The sequence below is a fragment of the Rhinopithecus roxellana genome, chromosome 13, assembly GCF_007565055.1.
Source record: "Rhinopithecus roxellana isolate Shanxi Qingling chromosome 13, ASM756505v1, whole genome shotgun sequence".
Taxonomy (NCBI): Eukaryota; Metazoa; Chordata; class Mammalia; order Primates; family Cercopithecidae; genus Rhinopithecus; species Rhinopithecus roxellana.
This window is the reverse complement of record NC_044561.1, coordinates 85038787-85053423: the sequence shown is the minus strand read 5'-3', so window position 1 is coordinate 85053423 and position 14637 is coordinate 85038787. Positions and strand designations below refer to the sequence as shown.

Here is a 14637-nt window from a genome sequence, read left to right as displayed (position 1 = left end):
GGAAAAGCTCATCCAAGTTCTTCCTATACTTAAGGAGCCAACTACCACTATCTTTTTGAAACTTCACAAGTGGTAATTTGTCCAGGGATTTAGCTATCAAGCCATCAGAATCACAGAAACAGTATCGGCCAAATGATGCCATAAACTGTACTTTTTGATCATAAGAAATACTGGGTTTCAGAGAATTATCATGTAATGTATATACTACATGTTTTGTTTCAGTAGCAGAGTTGCAATTCCTAAAGGTGCTTTAAAAAATTGATACATCATGGCCTGGTGAGGTGGCTCACACCATAATCCCAACACTTTGGGGGGCTGGAGTGGGTGATTGCTTGAACTCAGGCATTGGAGACCAGCCTGCGCAACATAGCGAGACATCATCTCTACTAAAAGTAAAAAATAATTAGCCAGATGTGATGGCATGCACCTGTAGTCCCAGCTACTCAGGAGGCTGAGGCAGGAGGATCTCTTGAGCCCAGGAGATCAAGGCTACAGTGAGCTGTGATTGCACCACTGTACTCCAGCTTGGCCAACAGAGCAAGACTCTATCTCAAAAAAAAAAAAAAAAAAATATCAGTACATCAGGCAGCCGATTTCTAGACCAAACAAAAAGTTTAGGGGGCACACAGAGTGCTGTAGCCACATGTGTCAGACTGTCATTCTCCATTACCCTCTCTGTGCGCTCCTCTGACTCTCTAAGGGGCCAACTTGACCCCAGCCCTGGACAGGGCCCACAAGGAAACATAAGACAAGATGGAATTGGTGGCTTCACCTGTTCGTCATCGGGGATCTGAAGTGTCATGGAAGAATTTTGATGAGCCAATCTTTATATTAAATCTAAATTCATCTTTATTTCAAATGCTGGTCGCTGGAATACTGAAGGAAGTTATCTAGAAAACAGGAAACATTACTTTTAGTATGTTTCTGCTCCTGGATGCTGAGGATGACTGTGGGGTGGACATAGGACCAGCATTTCTGTTTGTAAAGTGGAATAATGTGTGCCCCTCCATGGCTCCCTGGGAAGCCATGAGAATGACATAGGTCAGGCAGGGACTCTGGGCCTCTCAGATGCTGGGTCCAAGCCATGTCCCTCTCTTCTCCTCATTCTAGGGGTGAGTGCCTTAGAACAAGGTACTTTAACCAGCAAACCCCCAGAGGTGTGGAAAGGGACCCTGAAGTAATAGAATCCACTAGAATGTCAGCTCCACGAGGGCTGGGAGGCCTATGTTGGTTTTATCCCCAGCACCTAGCACCATGCTTGACATGTAGTGTGTTCAAAAACGATTATTGAGGCTGGGCAGGTGGCTCACATCTGTAATCCCAGCACTTTGGGAGGCCAAGGAGGGTAGAGCACCTCAGGTCAGGAGTTCAAGACCAGCCTGGCCAACATGGTGAAACCCCATCTCTACTAAAAATACAACAATTAGCCAAGCACAATGGCATACACCTGTAGTCCCAGCTACTCCAGAGGCTGAGGCATGATAATTGCTTGAACCTGGGAGGCAGAGGTTCCAGTGAACCCAGATCGACCCATGGCACTCCAGCCTGGGCCACAGAGCAAGACCTGTCTCAAAAAAAAAAAGATTATTGTTGAGGCTGAGCACATTGGCTCAGGCCTGTAATCCCCTCACTTTGAGAGGTCAAGGTGGGAGGATCAATTGAGGCCAGGAGTTCGAGACCAGCGTGGGCAACATAGTGGAACCCCATCTCTACAAAAAAATTTAAAATTGCCCTAACACCAAGGCAGCGGCGTGGCTGTCACTGGCCAGGATCACAGGCGCAGCACTGTGCTCTATGGTGGCTCCTCACAGCCCTGGCCCAGACTCCCGTGCAGGCGTCTAGCGGGACATGGCAAACTCAGGCTACAAGGATGTCCAGGTCCAGATGAGGAGAGTTTTCTGTGCTTCCCCTATGACAGCAACCTGCCAACTGAGAGATCTACCTCCAAAACCCCTCGATGGCATTCTTCTGCGTGGCCCACCTGCAGGCAAGGAGTGGTGAAATTTATGTTGTCATGGAAGTTAATGTTTCAACTCAAGAAGGAAGAGAAATAACCTGTCAACATTATCTGATGACAAATTACTAAAGTGCTCCCCATCCCCACAATAAAAAGGTTATTTGCATAGGTGCAAAAGAAAATGGTTTTACCCTGGAGTACAAAAAGAAGTTAAAAGCTGTAGGACCAAATGACTATACAGGAAAGGTCTCAGAAGAAACTGAAGATATCATCAAAAAGGAATCACCAACTCATTAGAACACAACAGAATGTATCTAAGGATAGTCTATGTACTAATATAAAATATTTTTACCACTTGAAAACAGGGATCTGGAGGATCTCCAAGTTTGGTGCATCTTCAACAGTGCTCTGAAGAAATATCGCACGCGGGTGATTCTTGTTTTCAGACTATAGAAAGAAACTGGGTTAAAAGTTAGGCAATGTTATAAAAGAGGGTGATTACCCAGCACTTTGGGAGGCTAAGGTGGGCAGATCAGTTGCGGTGAGGAGTTCAAGACCAGCCTGGCCAACATGGTGAAACTCCATCTCTGTGAAAAATACAAAAATTAGCCGGGTGGGGTGGCACATGCCTGTAATTCCAGCTACTCAGGAGGCTGAGGCAGAAAAGTCACTTGAGGCAGAGGTTGCAGTGAGCCGAGATTGTACCACTGCACACCAGCCTGTGTGACAGAGTGAGACTCCGTCTCAAAAACCAACAACAACAACAACAACAGAGAGGGCGATGAGGTCCTGGAATGTGTGACAAATGGATGTGAGTACCCCTTCGGTAAACACTTGAAGCCATTACTCTCTTGAGTTGATCTTAAGTATTTCCTTGTTCTGGCAAAGGACAGATTTGCAGCTTGCTTGGTGATGGTACTGGTCAAGTGCTCTTATGGGGCTGGTAAATTGCTCTGCTCTGGGATTTTAAAAAATCAGCTTAATGAGAGTAAGTAATCTGCAGACAATTGATAATAACATTTTGAAACTGGAAAGATGGTATACTGTTTTTAGAGGAATAAATGTATTTGTGGTTAAAATAAATAAATTAGCCAGGTGTGGTGGTGTCATGCATCTGTACTCCCACGTACTCAGGAGGCTAAGGTGGGAGGATGGCTTGAGCTCAGGAATTCAAAGCTGCAGTGAGCTATGAATGCATCACTGCACTCCAGCCTGAACGACAGAGGGAGACCCCGTTCTAAAAAAAAAAACACCCCAAAGCCAAAACAAAACAAAACAAAACAAAATTGTTGGATGCATAATAGCTTTTGATACTTTCCCTCAAAATGCAAGTTAGGAAATGAAGACACAGAACATCCCTCCCTCTGCTTCTTCTGAGTGCATTTAGTGCATCCCCTCAGTCTACCCTGTACATCTGCTTTATTTGACAGGCTTTGCTCTGGGTGGCCCCACTGAAGACAGAATTTACCCCACAGAGTTTTCAGAAAGCTTTCATATGCACTTTCCCATTTGATATTCTCAACCTCCCTGTGAGGGCCCATGTGTCTGTCCCCATCTCATAGACATCCATTGGACCTTGCTGGGAACATAGCCAGGAACCAACAAATGTTAATTACTCTTATTTTTCTTGTCTTCTTTCCTATGTCTTCAATTGCCAAGCTACATTAATTAAACTGTCGCCTGTGACATTTTGTGCAATGAAACAAAAGCTGTAAATATAAATCAATTAATACTTGTTAGACACTTACAGGTTTGCAATGCTCCAGCCACCATATAATAAAGCAGATCAGGGAGACATGGTTACAAAGTTTGGTTTATTTTATATAAAACAAATAGGTTAAAGAAATTTTTGTTGGTTTTTCCCCAAACTAGATGTTTCACAGACGTGCCATCTGATCGTAGGGAGCACTTATAAACCCCAAAAATATAGTACCAATGGGGTGAGCAATAATTCCCGTCCTCACTGAATTTCTTCTTGCCTGCAGGCTGGCTTCTCTAAGGTTTCATCAATTTTTTATTTTATCCTGTGTAACTTCTCCTTTACATAGATTATATGGAAACATCTCTATACAGTGAGGAATCATAAATTCCTGTTTCAGTAAACTCCAAATTAGTCACTTCTAAAGAATTTACTTACCTGACAATTGAATATAATTCAACCTGATATTGACTTCATAAACATCATCATGGATAGTAGAGAAAACATGCTATTACAGAAATTAAAGCGTTTTCAGAATCCCAGGTTTGAAGCTCACTGACCTCAGCAATTGCCTAGAAAACATGAGATTCTAAATTCTAAATTTAATCAAATATTTTATGAAACCATAAGAATGCAAGAAAAAGGGGATACTGAGGAGCAAAACTCAAATGAAACAAGCAAATAGCAAACTAGCAGCAACTCAAACTATATTAATAATCATATCAAATATAAATGGACTAAATACTTCAGTCAAAAGGCAGAGATTATCAAACTAGATATAAAAATAAGAGCCAACTGTATACTGTCTATTAGAGACACAATTTAAGGTTAACCAACCCATATGACTGAATGTCCTTACTTGGGAAAGAATATCCTAGAATGGCCACATCTTGGGCACTGAGGGACACATGATCAAAATTGAGCAGATTTCTGTAAAAGTAAAGGGATTCAAGGGAGGGGACCTACACTTTACCTCTTGGTGGCAGGAGAATCAAAAAATTTGTGGCCATTGAAAAACACTGTTACAAGGATAAAACTACCCATGTATACATTGGTTATGAGGATTAGAATTGAACATAATGCACGTATTGGACACATGAACGAGAGGTTACTAGTATGATTATTATGGCTGTTAAAATAGTGAATGATTGGAATGCACAATCTGGTCAGGTTGTTTTTTTAGCTATAACCATCAGAACTTCAATATCATGTGGCATCTCAGCAGGAGATGTTCAGTGGCTTATTGCCTTGGGTCAGGTGCCCCAGAAGCAGACTCTTAATTGAGGAGCTGAATGTAAGTGACCTCATTACGGACATGCTCACAGGAAGGCTGATGTGGAGGTAGGGATGGGCAAAACAAATGTACGCTTTCAGGCGAAGTCCTGTGGCTCTGGCCTGATCGTACAGGGGAACTCAGGAGTGTGAGTTATGCCTCAGAGTTTCCCTGACTCCAGGCAAAGGAACAGGGCTGCCACACTCCTGCATCCTTCAGACCTTGGCCATGGACTGCCCAGATGGAGGATATAAACTCACAAGCACTTCTAGCAACCTGAGTGTGGGAAAAGTGGCTCCAGTAGCCCAAGAAAAGACCTCCAAGAAGAGTCTCTGGTGTGAGTTGTGGGGTGCACACTCAAGGGAGTACAGACAAAACAGTTAAAGGGATCTGAAAGGGTCTGGCCAGAGCCCTGGCAGTGTCTACTGCAGTTATTAATATTTATTATGCTGAATAGACATTAGGTTGAAGACTCCCAGCAAACGCCCAGCTTGCCTGCTACAGGGGAGGGTCTTCTTTCATGTTTGTTGGGAAAGAAACCTAACATTTGTTGACAGGCTACCATGTGTGAGGCCACATAATAAACAATTTAAAAAACACAACCTCATTCACTCTTTAGACTGCCTTAGGAAGAAAGTGTCATAGCCTTCTTTGAAGGATGAAGAAAGTTCTGCAGAGACAGGATCTTGCCCAAAGTTAAGTAGATAATAAATGTATGTCTGTCTCCCTGGCTGTTTCCTGAGGACTTGCTTGGGAAATGGACAACCTTTGCGAAATTCTCAGAGACCCTGAAAATTGTCTTCTCAATATAATTTTACAAAAAACTACAGTGGAACCTATGTCCGTTGCTGCTGTATTCATTTCCTAGAGCTGCCATAACAAAATATCAAACAACAAACTGGGTGGCCTAAAACAATGGAAATTTGTTGTCTCGCAGTTCTGGAGGCCAGTAGTCCAAAACCCAAGGTATCAGCACAGCTGTGCTCCCTCTGAGGGTGCTAGGGAAGGAACGGTTCCAGGCCTCTCTCCCGGCTTCTGGAAGCCTTAGTCTTTCCAGGGATGTAGCTGCTTCGCACGATCCTCTGTAATCACACAGCGTTCTCCCTGTGTGTCTCCACACCATTGCCCTCTGCATGTATGTTCAAATTTGCCTTTTTTATAAGAGCACCAGTGACCCCATCTTAACTGAGTTAAATCTGCAAAGATCCTATTTTCAAGTAAGCTCACAATCTGAGATACTAGAGATAGGATTTCAACGTATCTTTTTTCAGGAATACAATTCAACCCATGGCAGCTGCCCACAAAAGATCATATCTCTAAATAAATCAACAAAACAATAAAACAATGCTTTCTTTACAGAAATCTCTCTCAGTGACTGGGGAGACAGTGTTCCAAAAGCCCCAGGTTTAACTCGATTTGGTGGGTGATCCTAGGAAATTTCGTTCTTGGTGTGCAACTTCCTATTGGCTGACAGGACCAAAAAAATCCATTTCAGGGACTCAGCGGGTTGGTGGTGTCTGCGTATCAGCCTGGCCTTATGCCCCTTCAGAGCCCCAGGCTGACTCACGGCAGGGTCTGTCAGTTCAGCCCTCAGGCTTTCTTTGTTTCTCTTGTTGTTGAGCACAGCCTGGCTTTCCTGCCGGCTCCCACAGAGAGTGTGCCTGGCCGTGCCCTGTCCCACACCTCTGATGAGCTGACAGTACAGAGCTGCAGGCTGGAGACCCTGAGGACTGAGAGTATACTGACCTCTAACTTCTTCACCCTTGTCTGCAAGAAAAGAAAGCCCCTGAGCTGCAGGGTGGCAGGTCCTGGCTATGTGATGATTCTTGAATCACAGATGCTTTTCTTGGCTGAATGCCAGGGCCAAACTATCCAGGGAACACTGGTGAAGGAAAAATGAAAAGAAAAAAGCTCTAAATTTTTCTTTGCTGTCTTTTTCATCAAGATTTAAACAGTGCCAAGGCTGAGACTGAGCGGAGCTAGAGACAAACAGCAAGAACCACCATCTGGAAAATCAGCAGGCAAGGTGCTCTGGCTAGGCCAGCAGGCGCAGCAGCCCTTTGGTGATGGTGACGTTTGACTCTCAGCATAATCCCCGTGTCCTGCCATTCTTTTACTCACCTTTCCCATTCTGGGGTCTGCGTTAAGGTCTGGAATTGAGAGCTGCTATAAACATAGGACCTGAGGTTCGCAGGTGTGTGCCCCAACTGTTTTGTCCAGTATCCTAAAAGAAGAGAAACCCCAAGCCAGCTACATGGATAATTCTTCTCAGGCCAAGAAAGAAAAATGCTCGCATGGATTATGAATTTTCAGAAGGAACTATGCATTCTCAGAAGGGTGCTTTTCCTTTGCCAAGCTCTGTGCTGGGTTTTTCCTGTACTGGGCTCAGACAGTGTTTGGCACAAAGTAGTCATTCATTTCACAAATACGTATTGAGCACATGTGATGTACTATTCTAGGTGTTACTTAACTGGACAAAAGAGTAAAATAAAACCATAGTATCTAAACTAATTACAGAGTTTCTAAAAGTTGGTGACATAGAGGACTGGGACATTATTTTAGCTCTGTCACATAGAGATCAATAGTGATCATTTGTTTTGTTCATGATTAATTAGACAGCAATATCATTGATTCTTCTATTCCAGAGCTGAAGCATCTTATGGTGCCAGTAAGGAGGGAAGTGCCAGGAAAAAAGGGTGAAGACAGTCAAAGGGCCTAGGAATCAACCTGAAAGAGCTCCTAGCGGCCAAAGCTGAAGCAATTTAAGACTTAAAAAAAAGTAATGTTGGATTATAACCCATAGAATAAAATAAACATCCATGAGTCCATAGTGATACCAGTAAGTTTTTAAAAATCAGTAAATAAACAAGGAAGAAAGGTCACCTCTTGCTAATGGAAGCATTATAATTAATATATGTAGAAGGAATGAGGAAAATGGAAAATCACTGAGAAAAGCACAGTAATAATTGTTGGACTCATCAATGAATTCTAAAAGTATTCAGCAAAAGTTTGAGGAGAAACAGGATATTTGCAGACTCAAGGATGTTCCCCAAACTGTTTATTAATTACAAAGAGAAATACAGTCATTTCAGAGCAGGCAAATCCAAGAGATACCACCTTAACTAGGTGATCAAAGATACCATCACCAGTAAGAAGATACATCAACATGATGCTCCCTCAGCAGGATGCAGGGAGAAGGAACAATGCCACCTGCGGTTTCCTGCCCAAAATGAATAGCCTCCATCTAACCCCGAGACAAACCCACATTGAGGGATGTTCTACAAAATCAGTGACCAGTACTTTTCAACAGTGGCAAAGTCACGAACGACAAAGAAAGACTGAGGGACTGTCACAGCTTGTAGGAGATTAAGGAGACATGACATCTATATGTAATAGTGAGGAAACTGTTGAAGCCCAAATAAAGTCTGCAGCTATGTTAATATAGAGTACCTATGTCCACTTAGAAAATTTTTTTTTTTTTTTTTTTGAGACTTGAGTCTCGCTCTGTCACCCAGGCTGGAGTGCAGTGGCATGATCTCGGCTCACTGCAAGCTCCACCTCCCAGCTTCAAGCTATTCTCCTGTGTCAGTCACCCGAGTAGCTGGGACTACAGGCATCCGCCACCAGGCCCGGCTAATGTTTTTGTATTTTTAGTAGAGACGGGGTTTCACTGTGTTAGCCAGGATGGTCTCAGTCTCCTGACCTTGTGATCCGCCCGCCTTGGCCTCCCAAAGTGCTGGGATTACAGGCGTGAGCCACCGCACTCAGCCTAGAAAAAATTTTTTATAGTCCAATAGTAAATAACCAAACAAGAATGTACATTTCTTAATTTTAATGTGGTTATGCCAAATGTTGATATTGGGGGTAAAGGAGAACGCTATTATTTTTACAACTTTTCTGTGAGCCTAAAACTGTTCTTTTTAAAAGCAAGAATACATTTGACGCTGGGTGCGGTGTCTCACACCTGTAATCCCAGCAGTTTGGGAGGCCGAGGGAGGCAGATCACTTGAGGTCAGGAGTCTAAGACCAGCCTAGCCAACATGATGAAACCCTGTCTCTACTAAAAATATAAAAACCAGCTGGACATGGTGGCAGGCACCTGTAGTCCTAGCTACTCTGGAGACTGAGGCAGGAGAATCCCTTGAACTCAGGAGATGGAGGTTGCAGTGAGCCGAGATCACGCCACTGCACTCCAACCTGGGGAGCAGAGTGAGACTCCATCTCAAAAAAAAAAAAAAAAAAAAAAAAAGAAAGAATACATTTGAAATCAGGTCTATTTTACATTCCATAGAAAAAGATTTACCTTTAAAGATTCAGAATGGGCCGGGCACGGTGGCTAACGCCTGTAATCCCAGCACTTTGGGAGGCCGAGGTGATGGATCATCTGAGGTCAGGAGTTCGAGACCAGCCTGGACAATATGGTGAAACCCCGTCTCTACTAAAAATACAAAAATTAGCCGGGCATGGTGGCATGCGCCTGTAGTCTCAGCTACTCGGGAGGCTGAGGCATGAGAACCACTTGAACCCGGGAGGCGGAGGTTACAGTGAGCCGAGATCATGCCATCGCACTCCAGCCTGGGTGACAGAGAGAGACTCCATCTTGGGAAAAAAAATAAAAAATAAAAAATAAAAATTCAGAATGGTCTGGTTTTATAAAGCATGTGTTTATTATGGACTTGGTATATTTAAGAGAGTAAACCCATGTGTCTGTGGAAGGCTAAACCAGCTGTCAAGGTAAGTGAGACTTTGTTCTTGCTTTGCCCCTTTCTGACTCAGCATTACCAGGTCATCTTGGCTTTCCAGATTTGTACAAATGAATACCTAGTTCATAAGTATTACAAATAATTACAGTTCTTTGTATGGGGTAATGTGGCTTATATAGTATTTTGTTCTGAAAAACAAAGTAATACAAAAACTAGTCAGCTGGTGTGAATTTTGTTTACGTGAAATCAGATGTCATGTTGATCACGTAACTTCTTCCGGCCTAACATTGACGCATTGATGTGGTCAGACCAGGTCTGGAGAGGCCACTTTCCATAATACCAGGCTTTCATTACTGGCACCAAATTGGTGGGGAGAAAATAGAAACAAGAGATTTCTTTCTATAAATAAACTCTTAGGACCTTCTGAGAGAAAGGATCAAATCTCAGGTAACCAGAAAAGTCACTGTGATTATGAAAATCACAGCAACCAATGGTTACGCAGAAATGTAGATGATGCCATTTCTATTCTATCCATGTAACTACTGAAAAGAGTTAAATATTTCCTACTTCTACTGTCTGTGTACTTCTCAAAGAAACTTTTTCTTCAGTTTGGTTTTTTTTTTTTTGGAGACTGAGTCTTGCTCTGTCGCCCAGGCTGGAGTGTAGTGACACAGTCTCGGCTCACTGCAACCTCCCCCTCTCGGGTTCAAGCGATTCTCCCTGCTTCAGCCTCCCAAGTAGCTGGGACAGGCGCAAGCCACCATGCCCGGCTAATTTTTTGTATTTTTAGTAGAGACAGGGTTTCGCTGTGTTAGCCAGGATGGTATCGGTCTCCTGACCTTGTGATCCACCCACCTCAGCCTCCCAAAGTGCTGGGATTACAGGTGTAAGCCACCGTGCCTGGCCTTTTAGTCTTTTTTTTTTTTTTAATTGTATTTCCATAGATTTTTGGGGGGGAACAGGTGGTGTTTGGTTACATGAGTAAGTTCTTTAGTGGTGATTTGTGAGATTTTGGTGCACCCATCACCTAAGCAGTATACACTGAACCCAATTTGTAGTCTTTTGTCCTTCACCCCCTTCCCACGCTTTCCCCCCGGAGTCCCCACTGTCTATTGTATCATTATTATGTATTTGCATCCTCATAGCTTAGCTCCCACTTATGAGTGAGAACATACAATGTTTGGTTTTCCATTCCTGAGTTACTTCACTTAGAATAATAGTCTCCAATCCCATCAAAGTTGCTGGGAATGCCATTAATTCATTCCTTTTTGCGGCTGAGTAGTATTCCATCACATATATATACCACAGTTCAAATAAACCTTTATTTCTAAGAATGCTGTATTTCTGGCCGGGCACAGTGGTTCACACCTGTAATCCCAGCACTTTGGGAAGCCAAGACAGGCAGATTACAAGGTCAAGAGATCAAGACCATCCTAGCCAACATGGTGAAACCACATCTCTACTAAAAATACAAAAAGTAGCCAGGTGTGGTGGCATGTGCATGTAGTCCCAGCTATTAGGGAAGCTGAGGCAGGAGAATCACTTGAACCTGGGAGGCGGAGGTTGCAGTGAGCTGAGATCACACCACCATTGCGCTCCAGCCTGGGTGACAGAGTGAGACTCTGTCTCAAAAAAATATATATATATATGTATATATTGCCATATTTCTTGGCCAGGCACAGGCACAGTGGCTCATGTTTGTAACCCTAGCACTTTGGGAGGCCAAGGCAGGTGGATTACTTGAAGCCAGGAGTTCAAGACCAACCTGGCCAACATGGTGAAACCCTGTCTCTACTAAAAATACAAAAATTAGCTGGGCATGGTGGTGTATGCTTGGAATTCCAGCTACTTGGAAGGCAGAGGCACGAGAATCACTTGAACCCAGGAGACAGAGGTTGCAGTGAACTAAGATCGTGCTACTGCACTCCAGCCTGGGTGATGGAGTGACACTCTTGTCTCAAAAAGAAAAAAAAAGATGCTGTATTTTTAACAACATGTGCTTTGTGTTCTTTCTTGGTCTATGAATAATAACCCTTATTGTGTAGGGAAAATGTGGCTCCAACCAGGGTCACCATCGATACTTGTGCGTACTGTGCACTGCAAAATGCACCCAGCTGAGGGACAAGTAGGGGCTGACATCTGTCTTCCTCTCTGCTCCCCACGCCGCATGCCTGTGGCACTGTAACAACCCAGAGGAATGCATGTCTTTTTCTGATTACACAAAGGTGCTGACTGGGTGTTAGCTCTACTCATAGGTGTAGCGTATGTGTAATGGACTGGATCAGCATACTGAGAGACAGAGATACAAGTTTAGTGCAGCAAAAAGCATTGTGGTGATCTATTTGCAATTCTTTACCATATTATGAAAAATATTCCTTTCTAAATCTGGTGTTTTCATTGAAAAATTCATACTCTCTGCCATCCCAGAAACCTACTGTCACTACTCACATATTCTTCAGGAATTTCCTGAATACACACAAATATATATTTGTGTATACACTTACAGCCACAGCTACACACATGTTCATTTATGCAAATGGAAGTTTGCTATTTTATCCCTTGTTTTTTAAAAAACTTCAAGTTTTTTATTATTGTGGTAAAATGTACATAACATAAAATGTATCATTTTAACGTTTTGTGAAGTGTACAATTCAATAGCGTTAAGGACATTTACATCATTTGTGAAACTCTCGTCGCTGTCTATCTCCAGAACTCTTTCATTCCAAACTGAACTCGATACCCTTAAACAATAACTCCTAATGCCCCCACCCCTATCCACCACTGTTTTTCTTTCTGTCTCTATGAAGTAGTGGTAGAATTTACTTTCTGCCACTACATACCTCATATAAGTAGAATCACACAACACTTGTCCTGTTGTATCTGCTTTATTTCACTTAGCATAATGTCTTTGAGGTTCATTCATGTTGTGGGATGTATCTGAATTTCATTTTTTTTCAGGCTAAATAATATTCTATTCCATGTATATAACACATTTTATTTATCCATTCACCTATCAATCAACACTTGAGCTGCTTATACCTTGTGGCTATTGTGAATAATGGTGCTGTGAACAGGAGTGTATGAATGTCTGTTTAAGTTCCTGGCTTCAAATTTTGGGGTACATATCCAGAAATCATATGATAATTCCAGCTTTAATTTTTCAGGAGCCACCATACTGTTTTCCACAGCATTTTACATTTACATTTTACATTTCCACCAACCAACAATGAACAAATCTAATTTGCTCACATCTTCACCAACGCTTGTTTTTTGTTGGTAGTCATCCTAATAGGTGTGAAGTAATATTTCTTTGTGGTTTTTATTTGAATTTCTCTAATGATTAGCAAGTCAAGCATCATTTCAGGCATTAATTGTGGCTATTTGTGTAACTTTTTCAGAGACATGTTTACTAAAATCTTTTATCCGTTTTTTACTTGGGTTGACTTTTGAGTTTTAGGAGTTTATTATATATTCTGGATATTAATCCCTTATCAGATATATGATTTACAAATATTTTCTCCCATTCTGTCAGTTGTCTTTTTACTCTGTTGATAGTATACTTTCATGCACAGAAGCTTTAAATTTTGGGCCGGGTGTAGTGGCGTATGCCTGTAATCCCAGCACTTTGGGAGGCCAAGATGGGAGGCCAAGAGTTCAAGATCAGCTTGGTCAACATAGCGAGATGACCATCTCTATAAAAACAAATAAAAAAGAATTTAAAAGCATAAAAAAAAGGAAGTTTTAAATTTTGATGAAGCCCAATTTGTCTACTTTTTCTTTTCCTTCTTTCATTCCTTCCTTCCTTCTTTCCTTCCTTTCTCTTTCTTGCGTCCTTTCTTTTTTCTTTCTTCTTTCTTTCTTCTTTCTTTCTTTCTTTCCCTCCCTCCCTCCCTCCCTCTCTCTCTCCTTCCTTCCTTCCTTCCTTCCTTCCTTCCTTCCTTCCTTCCTTCCTTCCTTCCTTCCTTCTTTCTTTTCTTCTTTCGACAGGGTCTCACTCTGTTGTCCAGGCTACAGTGCACTGCTGTGATCTCAGCTCACTGCAACTTCTGTCTCTGAGGCTGAAGCCCGGTGTCGTGTCCAGAAGCACAAACAACTACATCATTACCAAATCTAATGTCATGACGCTTTCCCCCTATGTTTTATTCTAAGAGTTCTAGCTCTTAAATTCAGGCCTTTGATCAATTTGATTGAATTTTTGTACAAGTACACCTCAGAGATACAGCAGATTAGGTTCCAGACCACTCTAATAAAGCAAATAGTACAATAAAGCCAAGGACAAAAAGTTTTTGGCTTCCCCGTGTATATAAAAGTTATGTTTACACTACCTTGTAGTCTATTAAGTGTGCAATAGCATTATAATGAAAATGTAATACCTTAATGAAAAAATACCTTGTTGCTAAAAAACGCTAATGCTTGTCTTAGCCTTCAGGGAGTTGTACTATTTTTGCTGGCGGTCTTGCCTCAATGTTCATGACCGCTGACTGATTAGGGTGGTGGTTGCTGAAGGCTGGGGTGTCTGTGCAATCTCTTAAAATACGACAACAGAGAAGTTTGCCACACTGATTGGTTCTTCCTTTCACAAAAGATTTCTCTGTAGCATGCAATGCATTCAGCAGCATTTTACCCACAGTCAAATTTCTTTCGACTTTGGAATCAGTCCTCTCAAAACTTGTTGCTATTTTGCCAAGTAAGCTTATGTAAGATTCCAAATCCTTTGTTGTTATTTCAGCAACGTTCACGGCATCTTCACCTAGAGTAGATCCTGTCTCAAGAAAAAACACTTTCTTTGCTCATCCATAAGAAGCAACTTTTCATTTATTCAAATTTTATAGTGAAAATAGAGCAACCCAGTCACATCTTCAGGCTCCTCTTCTAATTCTAGTTCTCTTGCTGTTTCCACCAAATGCACAGTGACTTCCTCCACTGAAGTCTTGAACCCCTCAAAATCATTCACAAGGCTTGGAATCAACTTCTTCCAAACTCCTGTGAATGTTGATATTTTAAC

At 42.2% G+C, this 14637-nt stretch overlaps 1 pseudogene; it reads left to right on the top strand.

Moving 5' to 3' along the window:
- The first annotated feature begins 1848 nt into the window (after positions 1-1848).
- On the top strand, positions 1849-2254 carry LOC104676617 (annotated as a pseudogene).
- The last annotated feature ends 12383 nt before the right edge of the window (positions 2255-14637 follow it).